Raw genomic sequence first — 24,484 nt, 5'->3', positions numbered from 1 at the left:
ACTCAAATATTCTCCTCCACGATCAGATCGTAGAAACTTTATTTTCTTGTTACGATGATTTTCAACTTCACTCTGAAATTCTTTGAACTTTTCAAATGTTTCAGACTTATGTTTCATTAAGTAGATATACCCATATCTGCTTAAGTCATCTGTGAAGGTGAGAAAATAACGATATCCGCCACGAGCCTCAACATTCATTGGACCACATACATTTGTATGTATGATTTCCAACAAATCTGTTGCTCTCTCCATAGTACCGGAGAACGGTGTTTTGGTCATCTTGCCCATAAGGCACGGTTCGCAAGTACCAAGTGATTCATAATCAAGTGGTTCCGAAAGTCCATCAGTATGGAGTTTCTTCATGCGCTTTACACCGATATGACCCAAACGGCAGTGCCACAAATAAGTTGCACTATCATTATCAACTCTGCATCTCTTGGCTTCAACATTATGAATATGTGTGTCACTACTATCGAGATTTAATAAGAATAGACCACTCTTCAAGGGTGCATGACCATAAAAGATATTACTCATATAAATAGAACAACCATTATTCTCTGATTTAAGTGAATAACCGTCTCGCATCAAACAAGATCCATATATAATGTTCATGCTCAACGCTGGCACCAAATAACAATTATTTAGGTCTAATACTAATCCCGAAGGTAGATGTAGAGGTAGCGTGCTGACCACGATCACATCGACTTTGGAACCATTTCCCACGCGCATCGTCACCTCGTCCTTAGCCAATCTTCGCTTAATCCGTAGTCCCTGTTTCGAGTTGCAAATATTAGCAACAGAACCAGTATCAAATACCCAGGTGCTACTGCGAGCATTAGTAAGGTACACATCAATAACATGTATATCAAATATACCTTTGTTCACCTTGCCATCCTTCTTATCCGCCAAATACTTGGGGCAGTTCCGCTTCCAGTGACCAGTCTGCTTGCAATAGAAGCACTCAGTTTCAGGCTTAGGTCCAGATTTGGGTTTCTTCTCCTAAATAGCAACTTGCTTGCTGTTCTTCTTGAAGTTCCCCTTCTTCTTCCCTTTGCCCTTTTTCTTGAAACTAGTGGTCTTGTTGACCATCAACACTTGATGCTCCTTCTTGATTTCTACCTCCACAGCTTTCAGCATTGCGAAGAGCTCGGGAATTGTCTTATCCATCCCTTGCATATTATAGTTCATCACGAAGCTCTTGTAGCTAGGTGGAAGTGATTGGAGAATTCTGTCAATGACGCAATCATCTGGAAGATTAACTCCCAATTGAATCAAGTGATTATTATACCCAGACATTTTGAGTATATTCTCACTGACAGAACTATTCTCCTCCATCTTGCAGCTATAGAACTTATTGGAGACTTCATATCTCTCAATCCGGGCATTTGCTTGAAATATTAACTTCAACTCTTGGAACATCTCATATGCTCCATGACGTTCAAAACATCATTGAAGACCCAATTCTAAGCCGTAAAGCATGGCACATTGAACTATCGAGTAGTCATCAGCTTTGCTCTGCCAGACGTTCTTAACGTCGTCAGTTACATCAGCAGCAGGCCTGGCACTCAACGGTGCTTCCAGGACGTAACTCTTCTGTGAAGCAATGAGGATAATCCTCAAGTTACGGACCCAGTCCGTGTAATTGCTACCATCATCTTTCAACTTTGCTTTCTCAAGGAACGCATTAAAATTCAACGGAACAACAGCACGGGCCATCTATCTACAATTAAACATAAACAAGCAAGATACTATCAGGTACTAAGTTCATGATAAATTTAAGTTCAATTAATCATATTACTAAAGAACTCCCACTTAGATAGACATCCCTCTAATCCTCTAAGTGATCACATGATCCAAATCAACTAAACCATGTCCGGTCATCACGTGAGATGGAGTAGTTTCATTGGTGAACATCACTATGTTGATCATATATACTATATGATTCACGCTCGACCTTTCGGTCTCCGTATTCTGAGGCCATATCTGTTATATGCTAGGCTCGTCAAGTTTAACCCGAGTATTCTGCGTGTGCAAAACTGGCTTGCACCCGTTGTATGTGAACGTAGAGCTTATCACACCCGATCATCACGTGGTGTCTCAGCACGACGAACTTTCGCAACGGTGCATACTCAGGGAGAACACTTTTACTATGATAATTTAGTGAGGGGTCATCTTATAATGCTACCGTCAATCAAAGCAAGATAAGATGCATAAAAGATAAACATCTCATGCAATCAATATAAGTGATATCATATGGCCATCATCATCTTGTGCTTGTGATCTCCATCTTTGAAGCACTGTCATGATCACCATCGTCACCGGCGCGACACCTTGATCTCCATCGTAGCATCGTTGTCGTCTCGCTAATCTTATGCTTCTACGACTATCGCTACCGCTTAGTGATAAAGTAAAGCATTACAGGGCGATTGCATTGCATACAATAAAGCAACAACCATATGGCTCCAGCCAGTTGCCGATAACTCGGTTACAAAACATGATCATCTCATAAAATAAAATTTAGCATCATGTCTTGACCATATCACATCACAACATGCCTTGCAAAAACAAGTTAGACGTCCTCTACTTTGTCTGTTGCAAGTTTTACGTGGCTGCTACGGGCTTAAGCAAGAACCAATCTTACCTACGCATCAAAAACCACAACGATAGTTTGTCAAGTTGGTGCTGTTTTAACCTTCGCAAGGACCGGACGTAGCCACACTCGGTTCAACTAAAGTTGGAGAAACTGACACCCGCCAGCCACCTGTGTGCAAAGCACGTCGGTAGAACTACTCTCGCGTAAGCGTACGCGTAATGTCGGTCCGGGCCGCTTCATCCAACAATACCGCCGAACCAAAGTATGACATGCTGGTAAGCAGTATGACTTATATCGCCCACGACTCACTTGTGTTCTACTCGTGCAAATAACATCAACACATAAAACCTAGGCTCGGATGCCACTGTTGGGGAACGTAGTAATTTCAAAAAAATTCCTACGCACACACAAGATCATGGTGATGCATAGCAACGAGAGGGGAGAGTGTTGTCTACGTACCCTCATAGACCGACAGCGGAAGCGTTATGACAACGCGGTTGATGTAGTCGTACGTCTTCACGCCCCGACCGATCAAGCACCGAAACTACGGCACCTCCGAGTTCTAGCACACGTTCAACTCGATGACGATCCCCGGACTCCGATCCAGCAAAGTGTCGGGGAAGAGTTCCGTCAGCATGACAGCGTGGTGACGATCTTGATGTTCTACCATCGCAGGGCTTCGCCTAAGCACCACTACAATATTATCGAGGATTATGGTGGAGGGGGGCACCGCACACGGCTAAGAGAACGATCACGAAGATCAACTTGTGTGTCTAGAGGTGCCCCCCTGCCCCCGTATATAAAGGAGCAAGGGGGAGGGGCAGCCGGCCAGGAGGAGGCTCGCCAGGGAGGAGTCCTACTCCTACCGGGAGTAGGACTCCCTCCTTTTCCTTGTCCAACTAGGAGAGGGGGAAGGAAGGGAGAAAGGAGAGGAAGGAAAGGGGGGGCGCCGCCCCCCCTCCTTGTCCAATTCGGACTAGAGGGGGAGGGGGCACGCGGCCTACCCTGGCCGCCCCTCCTCTTCTCCACTTTGCGCCCATGAGGCCCATTAACCCCCGGGGGGTTCCGGTAACCCCCCGGTACTCCGGTTTTATCTGAAACTTCTTCGGAACACTTCCGTGTCCGAATATAGCCGTCCAATGTATCAATCTTTATGTCTCGACCATTTCGAGACTCCCCGTCATGTCCGTGATCACATTCGGGACTCCCAACTAACTTGGGTACATCAAAATGCATAAACTCATAATAACTGTCATCGTAACGTTAAGCGTGCGGACCCTACGGTTCGAGAACAATGTAGACATGACCGAGACACGTCTCCGGTCAATAACCAATAGCGGGACCTGGATGCCCATATTGGCTCCTACATATTCTACGAAGATCTTTATCGGTCAGACCGCATAACAACATACGTTGTTCCCTTTGTCATCGGTATGTTACTTGCCCGAGATTCGATCGTCGGTATCCAATACCTAGTTCAAACTCGTTACCGGCAAGTCTCTTTACTCGTTCCATAATACATCATCTCGCAACTAACTCATTAGTTGCAATGCTTGCAAGGCTTATGTGATGTGCATTACCGAGAGGGCCCAGAGATACCTCTCCGACAATCGGAGTGACAAATCCTAATCTCGAAATACGCCAACCCAACATGTACCTTTGGAGACACTTGTAGAGCTCCTTTATAATCACCCAGTTATGTTGTGACGTTTGGTAGCACACAAAGTGTTCCTCCGGCAAACGGGGGTTACATAATCTCAAAGTCATAGGAACATGTATAAGTCATGAAGAAAGCAATAGCAACATACTAAACGATCGGGTGCTAAGCTAATGGAATGGGTCATGTCAATCACATCATTCTCCTAATGATGTGATCCCGTTAATCAAATAACAACTCTTTGTCCATGGTTAGGAAACATAACCATCTTTGATTAACGAGCTAGTCAAGTAGAGGCATACTAGTGACGTTTAGTTTGTCTATGTATTCACACAAGTATTATGTTTCCGGTTAATACAATTTTAGCATGAATAATAAACATTTATCATGATATAAGGAAATAAATAATAACTTTATTATTGCCTCTAGGGCATATTTCCTTCAGTCTGATGACATATATATAATGTACCTGATACTTCGGATCGGACCAGTGTTTAACGAGGCCTCTCCAGTCTTCATCAGATATATTTTCCACTGGAGATGTTTGGGCAAGTTCACTGTTAGCCTTGCCTTCAAAGTGAGTTTTCCTCAAGTTACACCGATACTGTCCAAGAGCAGACTTGAAAACATGGGTGCAAGCTTGTCTGGTTGCATCATCTTGGCTATCCAACTTGACCCTCATCTGTTGAAAATTATGGGAGTCTCATTATCAGCAACCTAGAAAGTATTGGACAGAGCAAAACGATATTACTAGTTTCCATACATAACCATACTTACAGATAAATGGTCGAGGAAGGTGTTGAACTGGGTTTCGTCTTTGTCATTCCTGTACTGAATCCATGTTGGGAGGATAAGTACATGACACCTAACAGGAACCGCTGCCTCTGATACTAACTTGGCTGACTCTGTAGCATCACGTGGCCATTTTAAATCTGCCTCAAAACGGATCTCCATTCTTCCTCCTCTAGATTTAGTTAACCTATAGAGCATTATCCCTGATGTTTGTTTCCTCTTGTGCCTAGGTGCTAGTCCAACAACAAACATAGGAAGTGTTAGTGTACATCAAACTGTGAGACTACATATAAAGAAGCATGCAACTGTGACTTGACTCCAGCAACTACCTTCTTGCTGTTGAAGCTCACAAGGTTCATCTGATATTGCCAACTCATCTTGTGTCAAGAGTGCTTGGAAAGTAGTGTCAGGTGGCAGGGGAGATTGGGAACGTGCTGCTAGCTCAGTTGACGCACGAGTATGTCGTGCAGCTGGTAGTACTGTGGTAGGTGTTGCAAGAACTAGGGTTGTCTCTGCTTGTTTGGTGGTAGCTATTTGTTTTTGTTTGTCTTTTTTTGCAACTCGTGTAGCATGGGATGTCGTGTTTGTAGAATTTTCTGCTGGACTTTGACCTTCTATTGCACCATCAGTACCAGCATAATCTGCATGATTCATCCGCTTCTCATTCCCTGCCATTCTGTGTTTCTTCCTCTTTCTCTATGCCATGTTAAGTCAAGCCGACAAGAAAAACGAATAACAATTTAGTTCTTTAGAACAAATTGATGCGTGATGCAGACGAACTGAACTTTGATGTTAGACAACCACATGATAGGAGGATGTAATATGTATGAAAAACAGGACGGAAGAGATAACCAGAACTATGATGTGTAAACTAAGAAGAAGACATTTCACCAAATTAGAAGCAATGCAATGGAAGGTAGACACCATATGAAAGATGCTACAAATATCGCTCTGCCAAGTTAACAGTGTCTCATCATAAATGGCGTTTAAACAAATGTGAAGCAGTACAAGAAATAAATCATATGCAAGATGCAAACAACATGACACTACCATGTTGGTCTCTCGTCATTAGTGTCATTGCATATTCACAGCTTATGATGTGTAAACTAAGGAGAAGGCATTTCAACAAATTAGAAGCAATGAAAGCTAGACACCATATGAAAGATGCAACGAATATCACTCTACCAAGTTAAAACTGTCTCGTCGTAAGTGCCATTTCAACAAATTAGTAGTACAAGCTAGAAAAGAATGTGAGATGTAACCTATATCACACTCCGAAGTCAAACGTGTCTTATGATAAGTGATTGTTGTAGGTTACACAACAGTAGTAATATGATGTAAGAACATGGTGTGATAGACAGATATTGTATGTTCTAGAAACAGGAACACGTGTCTTACTCAAGTATAATGTGTAAAGTAAGAAGATGGAATTCAACAAAATTAGAAGCAATACAAGCTAGACATCACACATAACATGCAACCACATATAACAGTGCCAAGTTAGAGGGAGCACCGGTGATGCTGCACTAGGGGAGACGTGCTCATCATAAACACAGCTTTGTTGAGTGTCTATGCATGTGTTGTCTTGGAAATCATCTTGGGGGTGTGGAGGAGTAGAAACTGTAGAGGCCCTCCGTTCGGAAGGAGCACCTTTATCCGCTGCCTTGCTAACTTCCTTCCGCTTTATTGATTTTGAATTGTCAAGTAAAACCGACAAGAAAAAGCAATAAAATTGTCTCTTCAGAACTCATTCATGCATGATACTGACAATCACTACTTTGATGTAAGGCAAACACATGATACCAGGATGGAATATGTACGAAAAACAGGACGGCATGGCATGTTCACAACTGTTTGTGTAAACTAAGGAGAAACCATTCTAGCAAATAAGAAGCAATGCAAGCTAGACACCACATGAAAGATGCAACCAATATGACTCTGCCAAGTTAAAAGCGTCCCATCATAAATGGAATTTCAACAAATTAGAAGCAGCTCATGCTATAAATCATATGAAAGATGCAACTAATATTGCACTGCATATATTAAAGGTGTCTCGTCATGTTGATTGATGTGGGATACAAAAAAAACAATAGTTTTATGTAAGGACATGCTTAATAGACAGATGTACTATGTACTAAATACAGGAAGGCATGTCACACTAACAAGTATAATGTATAAGGTAAGCAGACTAGCACATGCAGTTTAACCAGATTGGAAGAATTACAATCTAGACACCATATGCAACATGCAACCACATATCACACTGCCAAGTTAGAGCAAGAACCTGCGATGCTAGTGTAGGGGAAATGATGTAATCAACTACAGAGCTACGTCCACTATCTTCATGTAGCATTTCTGTTTCTTGAGAATCATGTCGGGAGGCTGACGCTGCATTCTTTAAATGAGGAGTAGTCCCCTTGCCTTCCTGCCTCGTCATAAGTGATTGATGAGGGATACACAAGAACATTAGTTTGATGTAAGAACATGGTTAATACACAGATGTACTAGTATGTACCAAAAACAGAAAGGCATGTCATATTCAAAGGTATAATGTGTAAGCTAAGCAGATGCAATTTAACCAAATTGGAAGCAATACAAGCTAGACATCCGGCTGGAGTGGTGAGCATGATCATCCAGGACCTGAGAGCCTGGTGGGAGGCGGGCTGCTTCGCTACCATCGCAGCTTTTTAGTTGGCTTCCAGGTGATGCCTATCTTTGCTGGGCTTGTCACTGGCTCGGCCAGTGCCCTGACTAGCTATTTGTCTTCTGGTGCTCACGGGATGGTGGTTCATGTAAAAAAATATCTTTCCTTATCTTACCGACTTCGGCCTTTTGAATACAAGCTAGACACCATATGGAACATGCAACCACATATGACACCGTGGAGTTAAAGCAAGCACCTGGGATGGTGGTTCATTGAGAGCGAGGTCATCAACTCCAGAGCTACGTTTACCGTCTCCATCTGCTGACACTGCACCCTGTAAAGCCTTGAAACGTTTTTGGCCTAGCCGCATACCAAGCTGGAGCGACTTTTCTCTATTCTTTTCTGCTTCTGTCAAGGCAGGGTCTGAAATACCCTTGCATAAAAACACAACAGTGAGAGTAAGGGTTAAGTGTGTGCAGAACTAGTGCACTGTAAAAGTAGCAGATAGCAGGTGGCTGAAAAATAAATGACAGGAGACATATGATAGCTCTACAACATTGCATGGCAAACAAAATTAGATTCTACTCCGTATGATTTTGTAATATATGAGCACAGGAAATGCAGGTACTCCTCCAGCACACCACCACATGTGGTCATATCTAAGATAACAGTAGACTCAAAATAAATAGGTCAGTCGATTTTTTTAATGAACCATCCGATCTATAAGGAACAAGCAGATGGCCTTCGTCTACCTCCCGCCAGTCACTGTTGACGATCTTTCTCGAACCGCCAGCGACCACCGACCCAGACCCCTGCCTCCGCCGCCCCGCCCTCCCATCGACCTCACACCACCGCCGTGCTTGGCAGCGCCCCCAGGCCATCCCTTTAATCCCGGCCGACCTCCAGATCGGGCACCGGTAGCTCTAGGCCGCAGACGCCCCTAAGATAAACACCAAGGCACTGCTTCCCCAGCGTAATAGGCGTACTAGCGCCTGTTACGCCGGGGAATGCTTCCGTTAATTGGGAATCAACTGCCAGAAATTGAAATTCAGGGGGGCGATGGACCTCTAGCTAAGGTGAAATAGTATATGAGGAGAAACCTTGTGCATCGCGAGTTACTAGGAACATCTAGTATCAAGAAGAAGCGGTCGACTAGTGTCTTCTGTGGGATGAATACCGTGCAAGCAGAGACGTAAGATTTGCACGAATAAGGGAAGAGGAGTACCTTTTTCGGTTGCCGGTGTGGTCACCCCCACATGTCGCGCCGATCTTCTTGTTTTTATCGGGGAAACCGATGTTCTGGAGGGTGCATGCTTGGACGAACCCATGGCCAAATTGTTGACTGTGTTGCCGTGGCCGTATGTCGGCGGAGGGGAAGCAGATCCGAGGCGGCGAAGGACGGCGTAGCAGGAACAGCTCCGGTGCGGTGGAGGGTGGTGAAGTTGGAGCGGCAGCGGTGAGGCGCAGGACGGCGTGGTTGAACTGGCTCGGGTACGGACGGCTCGGCCTCGGCTTCAACTACTAGCCATGGAGGGCGTTGCGGTTGAGGTTGCGGTGGACGACGACGTCGGGGTATCGGCTCCGGCGTGATGGAGGGCGGCGGTTGATGGGTGGGATGGGGTGGCGGACGGAGGACGCCGGGGTTTCGCGGCTGGTGGAGAGGTAGTTTTGGCGCCCATGGAGTACGAATGGGGAATCGGACGGGTGGGGGGAACCATGTTTCGGTCTGGGGCGCGCTTGTTTTTGGCTTTTTTGAACAGAAGATGGGACGCGCTTGTTTGAAATTTGGGGAAGTACAAACTTTGCCCCCCTCTTAAATTTGGGACCTACTGCGGGTCGGGGGTAGGATGGTAATCCCAGGTGTCCCAAATAGTGGGCGGGAGCGATTTCGGCCGCGCGCATGTGTGCTTAGGTGCCATTGTGTATGAATGTTTTTCGGATGCGGTTGCGTGGCGTCTAGATGAAGCTACAAACCTACCCCCGGTTTAGACCTTTGGACGTCAGGCCGGTAGGTTTCACGGGTCGGAGTTATTAGAAAAGTAATTTCCTTGTACTACCAAACATTGGTCTCACGCGGTTTCGGGCGAGTAGAGGCTCTTTTGGCGCTTCGTTCGAAATTTTGAAACACAAGCATTCACGTTTAGAGTACTCTTGAACTATGAGGATTGACATAAATATACAACGTTATATTTGACCTTGTATGTTTGAAAACCTCATTAAATTATCCGCTTCTTTTTGAAAATTTGACACTTGAAAATCCTATAACTACGATTAATTTGGAATGGAGGAGCTAAATTTGAATCTATTTTGTACACGACTACATATGCTATTATGTACAAAATCAGAGCAAAGATTGGTGCCCCCATAATTTAGGTATGGTTTACAAATGCCATGATATCAAATTCAAATAATTGAATGGACTTCATGTTGAATTCGATTTTTTTAAACCACCTTAAGTTGAATTCAAATGTATGCTAGTTCATAGGTAGTAGCTATTTATAATGTCCATTGTGTAACTTTCGTATGTATAATGTGCTTTACACACACAACATGAACTATACTCACGTTTATATTCGATTGCTAAAGCGATGCATTGTCTGGAGTTCAAAATACTAACTATGTGGATCAATTGTGTCGAATAATAACATAGACATGCTCAAATTCGATAGAATCTAGATGTCTGATGGATCAATGACCGTTCCTTACGCGAATTGCAAATATCATGATCCCATCCTAATATTTGGATACAATTTATATCTTTAATAAATGTGTAGAGCAGTCTTTTACGTGTAGTTTCACTCTCCATCGGTGGTCTCTCACACATGCTCACACACTCTCTCCCGAGGTGTCTTTCTCGCACACATGCTCTAGATATAACCCTCCCTCTCTCTCGTAACCATTTACAATTGTTTTCACTAACCTTTATCACAAGCACTCTTCCTCTCGCAAACATACACACGCACAATCCTCATCGACCCTTTCTATATACATGGACCTGCCTACGTGTCTCATGTACACACATTATCTTTACGCCTGTCTCTCACGCATTGTCTCACACCTCTCTTCCTAATCGACGAGTATGATTCTAGCAGAGCATTCTGTAGGATGCCCCTTAAAGTTAGGTTGGATGAATAGTAATATCAGAGATAAAGGGGTTACCTTAGTCCGAGAACCTAGGGTTACAAATCCTAGCCGGCTTTGTCAGTGGACACAAAGTCCTTCACAATTCTGCTATCTTTGTCTTGTACGACTAGTCATCCATGGGTCTTCCTAAATGCGTCACGGGCCGACCAATGTGGCGCAGGACGGAACAGAACGAAGGGCCTCACCTCGACCCACCGGACCTCACGCGGTGACACACCCTCTGCCCCCACGTCTCATTATCTTCTCACACCCACACATACCAACAGAAACACCACACACACAGAAAATTTCTCCTGGTGCCTCTATTCCCTCCCCCTTGCATATACACACTCAACGGAATGGAATCTCTTGTCGTGACGTCATATTCGTCTCTCTCTCTCTAGACCACTCTCATTTCTCGTGCTATCTCCCCCACGCCCACCCCCCTGTCGGCCCCTCTATCCATGCCTCTCTCGAATACGTAATACACACACATACCTCTCTAGGCCCCGCCAAATGCATCAACTACACATTCACACGTGTTACATCACGTACCCCATTGATCTAAAAAGCCCTCTCTTCACGTTTATTTCGCATACAACATTCCTTTTGAATAAAGTGTGGCCAAAAAATATTTTTGAGTTTCTACATATATACAACATTACAAAGTTATATGGAGGAGTAGGAACGCTAATTTGCATTGCATGGTGCCCACAATGATATTTATTCCACACTGTGAATTTGTATATTTTTATACTATATACAAAGTTAGTCATAATAAAGAGAAACGAAGAGCATCTCTCTCTCCATCGCATACCCCCCTGTACGCCCTTTCACGAATGCATACAAAACTATCTCCAGGTCCTCTAAAAGTAAGCCCCCCTAGAAAATTCAGGCATGTTTCATCTTTCTCTCGCGATATATGCAATGACGATCATTGTATTTGAAGCGAAAGCATGATACGTACATTGGACTTCAGAATCCACTCATTACGGTCACCATTTATGTTTAGTGGTTATTATGCAGTCATGGGCTCACCGTACAACTCTGTATTTGCTCATGACATGACTAGTTGACCAGTTAAACGCTCCACGTGGCACCTCTAGTGTTGCATCACATTATCTCACTACCATCGTGCCCACCTGTCGACTTGTATCTACTCTACATCTACACTCTTATAAAATACATAAAATACACTCTTATAAAAAACAGAGTTGGTGATGATGGTGTGCCTGCCATCCTGCAATATAGGCCGTCCGATTTATATCTGACGGATAGGAAAGAAACTATGGCAATTTTGCAAAAAGGTACCCACACACCTCTCCACATTTGCAAATAAGGCCTTCCCTCGTTCATCCTTTTCTCTCACAAGATAAACAAGTCATACAAATGCATCTTGATGTTACGTGCAACGCACGGGCATCTTGCTAGTAAGAATGAAAACAAACGACAAAAAAATATTTGGACGGTGGTTCGAAGTCATGACCGCGGGCACAACGGACAAGGTGGCCTTGTATTGGTATGCTGAGCCGTCTGTTTTAACACACAGGAGCTGGTGTGGTGATTATACACACACGCACGCATGCACACGAACTGCATCCACGCAACACTCACACAAACACATGCACCCACGCACGCACGCAACACTCACACGTACACACGCAGCCACGCACGCACGCAAAACTCACACGCACACACGCACGCATGCATACACACACCACTACACCACACAACCAACACACACTCTCACGCTCAAGTGCTCAACCTACACGTGCATGCGCACACATCAGGCCCTGACAGACACATACACAACCAAGTGATTCCCGCGCACGGGTTGGAGCCTTGTCGTGCCTGCGTAAATTTGTGTTTATCTGACCTTTTGCCTATGCAAACTGACAGGTGGGACCCACAAGGAACATGGTCAATTTAACTAGTCAACATGGCGCCACGCAGACTATTTGGCCAGTCAACAGAGTGCAATCCGATGTTGAGCTATGAGCAAGTGACTGTATAATCACCGCAAAACGTATATAGTGACCGTAATAAGCTTATTCTGAAGTTCGGTGACCGTATTATGCTTTTCTCTCTGTATGCCCTCCAAAACTACATCTCTACACGTTCTCGCGTGTTACATCTAACAACTATGCAATACATCACTACTACTACACTCTACCACAATAAATCATATGTGTTTTTAGTTTTACTAGATATCATATTGTTACTTATAATTATTCAGTTTGCATATTTATGGTCAGTATCATCTACCGCGCGGGAAAAATCCCGCCCTTTCCTGTTTAATCGGGTTTGTATCGATGGATCGTGCGAAATAGCAAAACTATACTAGTACTATACAGTACAAGTGACAGTTCACTGGGCCGTCGTGTCGTCTACTCCTCCGTCGTAAGAGTGGAGCGCTCGCTTTCATAAATCTTCTAGTCCCTTTCGCCGACATGTGAGACATCAAGCTACCGGGTCCACGTGCCATACCGGAATACAGTGCAGAGCAGCTGGGGTGAAGCACCCCAGTCATGGCACCGGCGTAGTAATGAGCAATGAGGCGTCAAATCACAAAGCTGCACCTTTCCCGCAGTTAAGTTGGAGGGACGAAGCAACCATCATTTCACTCGTTGCTGAATTCGCTTCTCCCTCAGCTTCTTCAACTTAACCATGTGTTGCTTCTGTCGTTGTTCTGCCTCATGTGGGACGCGGATCGGCTTGGTAAAGCACTGACACGTGGGACCGCATGTTAGCAAACCGCCAGGACAACGTCCTCCAAAAATAAGAAGCCTAATCCTAGACTTACAAAGGGCTACGTAGCTGCTACGTATACTTTCCATCTAATCTATATATGCCCCCCTAATTTTCAGGTGAGGTGGGCCTAATCCTCTCCTTTAATCCAATCAAATAGTCCCACATCACATCAGTTTGTAACTTTACGTAAACCATTACATGGATGTAGCATTGCTCAAATAAGAAACCTCCCCCGCCATCCACGCGGCAAAATCACCTCCTTTTTAGTAATCTCGATTCTATAATTTTTTAGATCAATATAATTGAGATTTGTATAGATAGCACACAGGAGCAAAACCAAGTGGTACGGTTAAGGGCATCCACAATGTGTAGCCAAATGTGAAAATAGCTTTTGGCATCGTGGGAACCATTGTGGACGGTGTTGCCAAAGCGAAAAAGATGGAACCGAAGCTCCATGATTGATTGATTGAAGGAATAGAAAAATGCAATGTCTCTCCTCTTTCTCCCATGCTTGGACGCATGTAGTACTACAGTATAGAGCACAGAGTCTACTCCCCTATCCCTTCTATCACAAATCACAAAGCAGTGAGGCGTCAAATCACAAAAGCACGGACGAAGCAACCATCATTTCACTCTTCGCTGACTCCGCTTCTCCATCGTCTTCTTCGAGAAGCCATCTCACCACATTAGTTACTCCTAGTAGTACTAGTAAAGGACTTCCTGGATGCAAATGGTGTTCTCCGTCGAACGCACTTCACCAAACCACCACCAAAAAAATATTACTATGGATGAGGATCCCCTGACGTGGCTGAACCCATTGAGTAACTAACATGCGGGGCCTAGCAAGCATGGGGTCCGCCAGTAAGTGACTGAAAGGGAGGGTAAGGCAGGGATACCTACGTCAGAGGATCCACTTCCACTATACTACTTTGACCAAATGTTAGAGTAATAATATATGACATGCAACTTACACAAATGTTAGAGTAATAATATATGACATTCAACTTACACAAAGCATACAGGGTCTAATGCGTTTTTCGAGGCTAACTTTGACCAAATGTTAGAGTAATAATATATGACATGCAACTTACACAAAGCATACGGTCAAATTCGTATGTGAAAGGAGTTTCCAATGATATAATTTTCACAATATACATCTCATGTACTATTAATCTTGTCAATAGTCAAATTGGAAACCATCTCGAGTACAAATCTAGGAGTACGTATGAATCTAACAATATTGATTGGGCGTTGTTGAATGTTGATACCTTTTTTATCAAAGTAGATATACTTTGACTACACATAAAACTTATATGTAAACTACTCCCTCCTTCCATCTATATAGGGCCTAATGCGTTTTCGAGGCTAACTTTGACCAAAAGGTAGAGCAATAATATATGACATGCAACTTAAATAAAGCATACCATCAAATTCGTATGTGAAAGGAGCTTCCAATGATATGATTTTCGCATTATACATGTCATGTACTATTAATCTTGTCAATAGTCAAAGGCGGTCTTGAAAAATGCATTAGGCCCAATATAGATGGAAGGAGGGAGTAGAAAGGATAGGAGGGAGTATATTGTATGTTCAAAAATGAAACGAACATTGAATACCCTTTATATATGATTTGCGGATGCTATGATCACCGGTTCAAAATTTTGAATCCGCCTTAGGTATCATGTGCCCCCACTCGTTCCCTCTCGATTTCATCTCGGGGTCTGGAGATCTATTAAAAGACGACTAGGGTGGGTACATGTGAATGATACTCGGCGGAATGTTCAAACGAGGCATGCGGGAGGATGGACTCGACTAGAGGGTGACATGATCGATGGAGAAGAGGGTTGGAGAGGAATGAGAAATAAGCAAACGCCACATGATTATACTTGAACGGCTCAAATAAACAATAAGTTGTCTCGCTTGGCCTACATAGTGAAAGGCCTAATGCGCAACGTGGACCACTGACGCTCGAATATGGCCGGGAAAACAGGGAAACAAACATGTGGGGCACACCCGTCAGGACGACGTAGCGCAGACTAGTCCAATGGAGGAGCTGGCCCATGACCTCCTCGCCACCAACAACCGTTCATGTGGGTCGTTGGGGCCAACAACGGGGCGCAGCTCCAGCACCGCCTCTGGACACGGTGACCGCGGTGAGCGACACGCTCATATCGTCGCTAGACACGGTCGGTTTCAGTTTGCCAAGGGTGGCGTTAGTGTTGTGGCACGACCGACGGTATGTTTGGTTTGTGCCCAAGGTTGCCCCATCAAAGCATTGGGTAGCCAAAATTTTGGTTGAGGTATTGGTTGCCCATGATTTGGCCGACATTGGCAAGAAAAATGAACTTGAGTTGGCTAGAGTTCATTGGCATGCCAAAGAAATGGCAACCATCCAAACAAAGACCAATCTTTGGGTCATGACCAAAATTTTGGTTGAGGTATTGGTTGCCCATGATTTGGCCGACATTGGCAAGAAAAGTGAACTAGAGTTGGCTAGAGTTCATTGGCATGCCAAAAAATGGCAACCATCCAAACAAAGACCAATCTTTTGGTCATGACCTAAATTTTGGCAAGGTGCACTTTGGCCACAATCCAAACACACCCCCACACCCGGCTCGTCGAGGATGCACGGGGCGCCGTGACGCGTCCGCGGAGTGGTGTAGCGCGGCCAACTGCATCCTCTGGACCTGAGACCATGCTGGGTCGTCTTGCTTTTTCAATGACATGCGGGGATCACATGTGAGCAAAGGGCATCTCTAACGTTGCCACGACCGCAGCTGACTACCCTAGCACACCAAAACCCTCGTCCCTCGCGCCGTCGCACGGTGCGTTCCCAGCCGGCGCCAGCTGCCCGCATTCATGTCGTCCGTTCGTATGTCGTCATTAAGAGGCTCGGTGCCCGAGGAACAACTCCGACGACTTAATGACGCACCCGGACGCTTGGCCTCACCGGAATGCGCTACTTAAAGCGGCAACGCCCAGCTAACCTCCACACCATAGTGCATCGTCCTCGTACCTGGAACCACATCCGCCATGACCGCAAGTGCGAACGCTCTACGGGAGAGCTTGTCTTCGGGGATGGAGCTCGAGGTCGCCGCCCTCACTGAAGTCGCCGCACAAGCGGTGGCCACGCTGGCGGCCGACGACGGGAGCACCGTCAGCCACGCATCCTACTTGCCGCCGTCCAACGCCCGGCACCGCCGAGGTCGGGGACTCCTCCGAGGATGAGTAGGGCATGGGAGGCGGCAGGGCATGGTGTGCCAACTGGCCAGTCCGTCTCCCGTGTTCTACTTTTCCTCGCAGGAGACCGCACCTTCACTTCACGGGTCTTGAACCCCGCCCCCATACATGGAGATAACAGATGGAGGACGTCGGTCGCCGCCGTAGAATAGGTTTAGGGTCGGGTTTCTTTTATTTTTTTGTCCTATAAAAGTTCGGAATGTAATGAAAATCTGCGTGTTTGCATTAATCTCGGCCGGTGTATCTGAACTTTCAAAATAATATACATATTGTAGGAGTACTAGCAAGATGCCCGTGCGTTGCACGGAAGATCAAGATCTTGTGGGAGAAAAGGATGAACGAGGGAAAGCCTTATCTGCAAATGTGGAGAGGAGTGCGGGTAAATTGTCATAGTTTCCTTCCTATCTGTTAGATATAGATCGGACGGCCTATATTGCATGATCGGACACATCTTCCTACATCTACGGGAACCTCCCCTGATTTTCATGGTGGTGGGCCCCTCCCTCCCCCCAATCTACAATCAACAGCTCACATGTTTCACATTACGTTAATTGCGTAACTAGGATTACGTAGGTGTAGCATTACTCGTCCTAAAAAACCCAACTAAGCCAACCTCCCAGCATATCGCGCGGGAAAAGACCCGGTCGCGCCGTTTTAGTCGGGATTACCGGATTACTAGTAGTAGTATCGATGGATCACGCGAAGCAACATATTTTTTTTTGTGGGGGCGAAGCACCTAGTTTAAAAGGAAAAAATGCGGTACACTCACAGCACTCCTGTCGCGGTCGCATTGCACCCCACACACGTTCGGTCCTGCACACGGCTCACGCAAACGGAACGCGCTTCAGCTTGCCCCTTCACTGACACGTGGGACTGCACTTGGAGAAAGCGACCATGCACCAAACTCCCCCCGCCCACTGCGCGAAAATCCTCCCACACCCCCCACACCCAAAAATTCCCCCAAATCCGATTCAACCGCCCTTCGGCCAACTAGCCAATAATATTCCCCAAACCCCCCTCTTCCCTGTCCCCCTCCACTCCATTCGCTCCACCAAAGCTGCCCTCCCCGCCACGCCGATACATCGGCGCCGCGGTTCGGCGATCCTCTCGCTCCCACAGTACGCTCTCGTAGACTGCCGTCCTCTAGCCGCGCCGCCACCTCTGGCTACGTTCTTGTGGAGGCGCACGGCAGTCAGCGCCGCCACCGCTGGCGACGTTCGTGTGGAGACGCACGGCGGTCAGCTTCTCCCACGGTACGCACATTCTAGACTGAGGCCCCGTTCATGTCTGTGTAGCGCTGAATGTTAGCTGATAGACGTTGTTAATCTCACTATTTGCCGAAGTAGTTTACTGTCAATATGCTCTGCTTAAGAAGCTTCATTGCCCTGTTCTGCACTCAATCTGCTTAGCTGAGATGGCATGCCAAGGCCGATTAGTTGCTAAAATATCCTGCCATATATTTATTGTGACATAGATTGCCATGGTCTAGTAGCCAATCTGTTAGGTGAAATAGCTCTACACCGTTTTATACTCGATCTTTGTTGCTGCAATGGCCTTCGATAGTTCGATGGCTGTGTGCTCGGCCTCATTAACTGCTGAAACAGCCTGCCATAATTTGGCACTCAAATCTGTTTGCTGAATTAGCTTTACATATATTTCGTTACTTAGATCTTGTCGTCCAAATATCTTGCCATAGCTTTAGACATCGACCTAGGTATTTTTTTTCTGGACTTCATAAAAAAGCATATATGTTTTTCCTGTAATATCTAGTAGAAGAACTAATTTGTATGTCTAACAGATGGACAGGACTTGGATAACTTCTGCTCGAAGATTCCCCACTGCATATGTCGAGGGGGTTGAAAACTTCATGAACTTTATCAGAGCTGAGTACGGTGGTCCGAAATCAGATGTGCTCTGCCCGTGTAGCAGTTGTATGAATTCAGTTACAAGACCCCAGTCAACTGTGCAAAATCATCTACACTTGTATGGAATGTTGGTCACATGTACTAGGTGGGTTCATCATGGTGAAGCTGTGAACGTCAATGTTATTGACTACGTGGAAGCAGAAGATCACCATCTTGATCTGCCTGATGCTCGGGTGGAAGAGGAAGAGGAGGTGGTGGTGGCGGAGCCAGTGAGTTTGACCAACATTGAAACAATTCTATGAAATGCTCGTGCATTCCGTGAACTTTCACCTGCAGAAGAAAAACGGTGGGCCCGCATGTTGGAACAATGCAACGTTGTTGTCACCCCAGGAAATAAGCTGTCAGTATTCTCAGCTATGGTCACCTTTCTTCAGGTGAAGACATCTGAGCGGATGACCAACAAATCATTCGATGCGATGTTGGCTACTTTCCGCGAATCTTTCCCAGATGCGTTTGAGCTGCCACACACCTACAGTAAAATGAAGAATTTCCTTCGTGCAGTTGGAATTGGATATGATATGATCCATGTTTGTAAGAATAATTGTGTTCTGTTCCAGAAGGATTATGCCAACTTAAGTGAATGCCCAAAATGCAAATCATCAAGATGGAAAGATGGCGATGCTGTGAAGAGGATTCCTCATAATTTTCTGAGGCATTTTCCAATTACACCAAGATTGCAGAGGTTGTTTCATGATGCTGAAACAAGAGAGGATGTACTGTGGCATTCTAGGAACCAGGAGTACAGAGATCAGAATGTAATGAGCCATCCATCTCATGGTAGTGAGTGGAAAAGCTTCAATGATAAACACAAAGAGTTTGCTGCTGACCCGAGAAACATTAGACTTGGCTTAGCTTCAGATGGATTTAACCCATTTGGCCACCAGAGCGCCACATATAGCATGTGGTCAGTGCTTGTTATCCCTTACAACATGCCTCCAAATGTCTGCACCAAAGAATCAAACTACATGATGGCCTTGCTCATCCCAGGTCCAAAAAGTCCTGGAAAGGATTTTGATTTGTTCATGGAGCCTCTTGTGGAGGAACTTCAACAGCTATGGAAGGGCGTTCTCACTCGAGACCTATATAGCAGCCCACCAGCTGATTTCTTTCTGCGTGATGTTATAATTTGGTGCATCCATGATTATCCGGCTTTGGGCACTATGTCAGGGCGAACGACACATGGTTACGATGCATGTGTTCGCTGTGACAGGAATCCGCTGTCATACGCAATACTTAGCAAGATCTGTTACATTGGACACCGCCATTTCCTTGCCAAGGACAAGCCGCTTCCTAGAAAATACCGAAGACATGTGTTCAATGCAAAGCATGAAAACCGTGATGCACCAAAGAGGCTCACCGCCGATGAGTTGCAAGTGGAATTAGAGAAGGTCAGGCATATTACACCAGGAAACCATCCTGATAATGGTAGCGGGAAAAGGAAGCGTGGCAGGGCAGAAGAGAGATTATTGTTTACCCGCAGGTCCACTTTGTGGGACTTGGAGTATTGGAAAGATTTGGATCTGCGGCATAATCTTGATGTGATGCACATCGAGAAAAATATATGTGACAGCATTATTGGCACACTTCTTAATATTGAAGGCAAGACGAAAGATACCTTAAATCTAGGATTGATTTGACACACCTGGGTATCAGACGGGATTTGCAGGTGTAAGATGAAGGTAAACCATGGGATATGGCACCAGCTGTGTACGTCTTGGACAAGGTAAAAAAGAAAAGAATTCTGTGAGGTCCTGTCACGTGTGAGATTCCCACATGGATTTGCTTCCAACCCTGAAAGGAGAGTCAGTGCAGATGGAAACAAGGTACAAGGGTTGAAAACTCATGACTGCCACGTCCTACTTCAAAGGGTTTTACCTGTTATCCTTAGAGGATTGGGCCGCCCTGACTTATACAGAGCAGTTGCAGAGTTGGGACAATTCTTCAGGGAACTCTGCAGTAGGAATATCAGGATAGATGCTTTGGAGCATCTTAGAGACAAGATACCAACTATCCTATGCGACCTTGAGAAGATATATCCTCCAGCCTTCTTTGATGTGATGGTGCATTTGGCTGTTCATCTACCTGATGAGGCACTACTTAGAGGTCCAGTACAGTATGGCTGGATGTACCCTATTGAAAGGCGGCTAGGCACTTTCAAGGGCTATGTTAGGAACAGAGCTAGACCCGAGGGTTCCATTGCAAAGGCCTACATTGCTACAGAAGCGTTGACATTCTGCTCAAAATACATTGAAACACCTGATCAGCTTAGCAAAGAGGTGGGTGAAGACAATCCCGGGCTCAATGTTTTCGATTATTCTGTTCGAGTTACAGGGAAGAGTCGACAAGAGGACAAACCTAAAGATTTGGACAAAATGGTTTGGTTTGTGTTGAATAACTGTCCTGAGATACTACCTTATATCAAGTAAGTGCAGTACTGCAGCTTATACATCATAATCTACCAAACTTGCAGCACATTCTTATATATTTAGATGTTTGACGCGATCACTATGTTGTGCAGCATCTACAAAGAGGAGTTACTGCCGCAAAATCCAAGAAACATTGACAAACTGGTTATGGCAGGATTTGCGAAATGGTTCAAGAACCATGTAAGCTTTTGAAGTGCACTGTCAGTTTTTTTAATATATTGAGTACATAAGATGATCAGCTTGTCTATTTTCTAACCATAGGTTAAGAAGATGCGGGAGGATGGGCAGGCAGTTGATGATGCCCTTTACTCACTAGCAATGGGTCCTGATACTCGGGTAAGACATTATGAATCTTGCGTTGTTGGAGATGTGCGCTACAACACCCTTGCACGAGATGAAGGCAGGAAGACACAAAACAGTGCCATCATGAGCACGGATACGTATGACAAAGAGACAACTAAAATGTATGCTAACATAACAGACATTGTTCAGTTGCAGTATATCTCCAGTTTCGAGGATCATCGGTGTGTGGTTCTGTTGTGCTGTCGTTGGTATAACCTGTTTTGCAGGATCGCAAAACCCAGAGCTGATGATTATTTCAAATCCATCAATGTCAAGGCGGCATACCAGACCTACGAGCCTTTTATTTAGGCAAATCAAGCAACACAGATATTTTTCTTGGAAGACACATTTGCACGTAGTGATGACTGGAGAGTATTGCAAAGGTTTGAGCAGAGGAATTCGTTTAATGAAGTTGTACAACAAGATGATGCTTACACTGCTCCTGATGTACAAGATAACACAGATGTTCCTAATATCTTTGAGAACCATCACGTCAATGACGCCAGCGAAAAGATTGCCTATCGTGCTGTGGACATACAAGAGTTAATCAAGAAGAAGCCAACGTTCTAGGACGTTGAGGACGAAGAAGAAGATGACACCGTGGGGAATTACGATTCAGACTGATACACATGGCGAAGATGTTGACGCTGCTGCTGCGGATGATGATTACATTGCTTTTGTCGTATTTGCCTGTCAGAAGACGTTTTTTATCTACTATGTGAAATTGTGTTTGCTATGACAACTGAACCCGATGAACATGTTGTTTAGTATTTTGCTGTGAGAACATCACTTGTTATGTATGCTGATTTGTGTTTGGTGATTGTATGACAACTAAAACATGATGACATTGTTGTTTAGTTGTACTCATATTTGGCTGTGAAACTTGAATTTGATGGCATAGTTTGCTGTTGGACTGCAATTTGCTCGACCTCTTCGAATGAGAACAAAGCTGACCCAACAGGGCCTCTGCTATTTATTTATTTATATGAGCAAAAGGGGATACCCCCTGATTTACGTTAATAGAAATCATTAGATGTTCAAAACACTACGCCCAGCCTGCTACATAGGTTTCATTCATTACTAGTTTCAGCAAAGTGCTCATGTCGTAGCCACTGAATACATTACGAGTGCTACATACACTGCAAATAAAGATACAATCATCCTACAGAGCACATCGATTTTGCCCATTATCTTCATAAGCTCTTTCATCTCCTCATTGCTGTCAAGGTCGTTCAGCAGCTGTTGCTTGGCCATGATCAGAGGAACTGCATCTTTAACCTTTTGCTCTGCATCTTCCTCTTCTATCGTTCCTTCAGTTACTTGTCCAACACCCCAACCTGCTGGTATTGGGATTCCTCGCCTAACCAAATAATCAGCGTAGTTGCATTCCCCCACATCAGCAACTTCCCAGAAATACAAATCACACGAATCTTCCCTTTTCTGCACGAATCAAATTGGTAGATCATCAACCAAACTATTAAAAAAATCAGCAACTGAAAGCAGCAGAACAACACTTAAACATATTATTACCCCATGATTCGGGCATTTGTAGAAGACTCGGCCAGGGTTGCGGATTGTGGTTGAGACGCGAAGGATGACTCTGCGTGATTTGCAGCAGTGGCACCACACCAACGGCAGCGGGTTGCGATGAGCAATCGGCTGCGGTGCGCCTGCTGGCGAGGGTGTGATGAGACCCACAGGCGATGGTACGGGTTGCGACTTGGCGCATATCTGGTTATTGCCTGCTGAAGAGCAGGTGGACGAGCAGCCAGCGGACATGGTTGCTGCGGCCAGAGCTTCTGATGCTAGGCAGAGTAAGTAGAGAAGAGGAGAAGCGAACGTTGGATATGTCAGTTTCATTACTTGCAGAGTAGCATAGCACCATATATAGTCATAGCCTAGGTTTGGATTCGAACCAGCTACAGGAGCACGTCTTTCTTTTTTCGGCAACGTCTCTTTACTGGTACACTAGCTTGTTCTGTACGCCTTCCCAACTCTTTGATTTTCTTTCCCTTTTTTTGCGAGGACCTGACAGCTGGGACCCACCGGAAGGGCCTCTGTATTTCACGAAAAAAAAACGTTCCCCCCGCTGACATGTCGGACCCACCAGCTATATCTTCGCACGCAAGGAAGTGCCTCCTTATTACGCACAAAAAAATGAATACCCCCTGCTAGCTGGGACCCACCATAGTGGGAGGATGACTTGTGGGCCAACAAAGTTGACGGGGACGGAGGGCTTTGTCAACTTAGTCAATATGAACGATTCTAGCTCCAGTGATCGTACGATGTCCATCCAACGAGCGTAGTGCTTCTTCAACCTCTGGTCTTCTTGCTCCAGCCGCCCAAAGTAGCGCTGGTCGTGCCGCATGCTCCTGCCTCCCGTGGCCGGCTGTGCTGCCGCGGAGGCCTCACCGCCCCCTACTATTCCCACCGCTGGCCAGGCCCTGCGACGACGCCAGCCTGACACTGCAGCCGAACCAGTGAACCCTCATACTCCTCTCCACGCGGGCTTCCACTGCCGCGTCTTCCCCGGCTCCGTGTCGTCCCCTTGCTAGGCCTCGCCGTCGTCCACCGCCGTGGTGCTCTCCACGCGGCGTGGTCAACGTGGTCAAGGAACGACTTCCATCGGAAGAGTACTGTACGTGGAGAGGCTGACAGTTGGGTCCACGGCCACAGCCCAGTTTTTTTGTGATTTGCCAAGTAAGTCGCTTTGTCAGGCCTGTTGGGCTGCAAATCTTTCAAGACGAGGAGAGCTTTCATTTGGCTGGCCGAGAAAATGGCCCATCAGTAATGAGAAATGGGCTGTACATTTTTAAAACACATCAAACCGGCAATTAGTTTCAAATATCTTTCTTTTCATTTCAAGATTTTAAATTACATTAATTTTTATGCGTGGAGAATTTGTTGGGTTTTATTAGATATACATTTATTTTTAAAATCGGTTTGAATGTGAGTCGAAATTTCGGGATTAAAAACAGTTCGGACCGCACC

The sequence above is a fragment of the Triticum urartu genome, chromosome 1A (genome assembly GCF_056163025.1).
Source record: "Triticum urartu cultivar PI428250 chromosome 1A, HENAU_Tu73, whole genome shotgun sequence".
Lineage (NCBI taxonomy): Eukaryota > Viridiplantae > Streptophyta > Magnoliopsida > Poales > Poaceae > Triticum > Triticum urartu.
Note: the sequence above shows the minus strand (reverse complement) of the source record.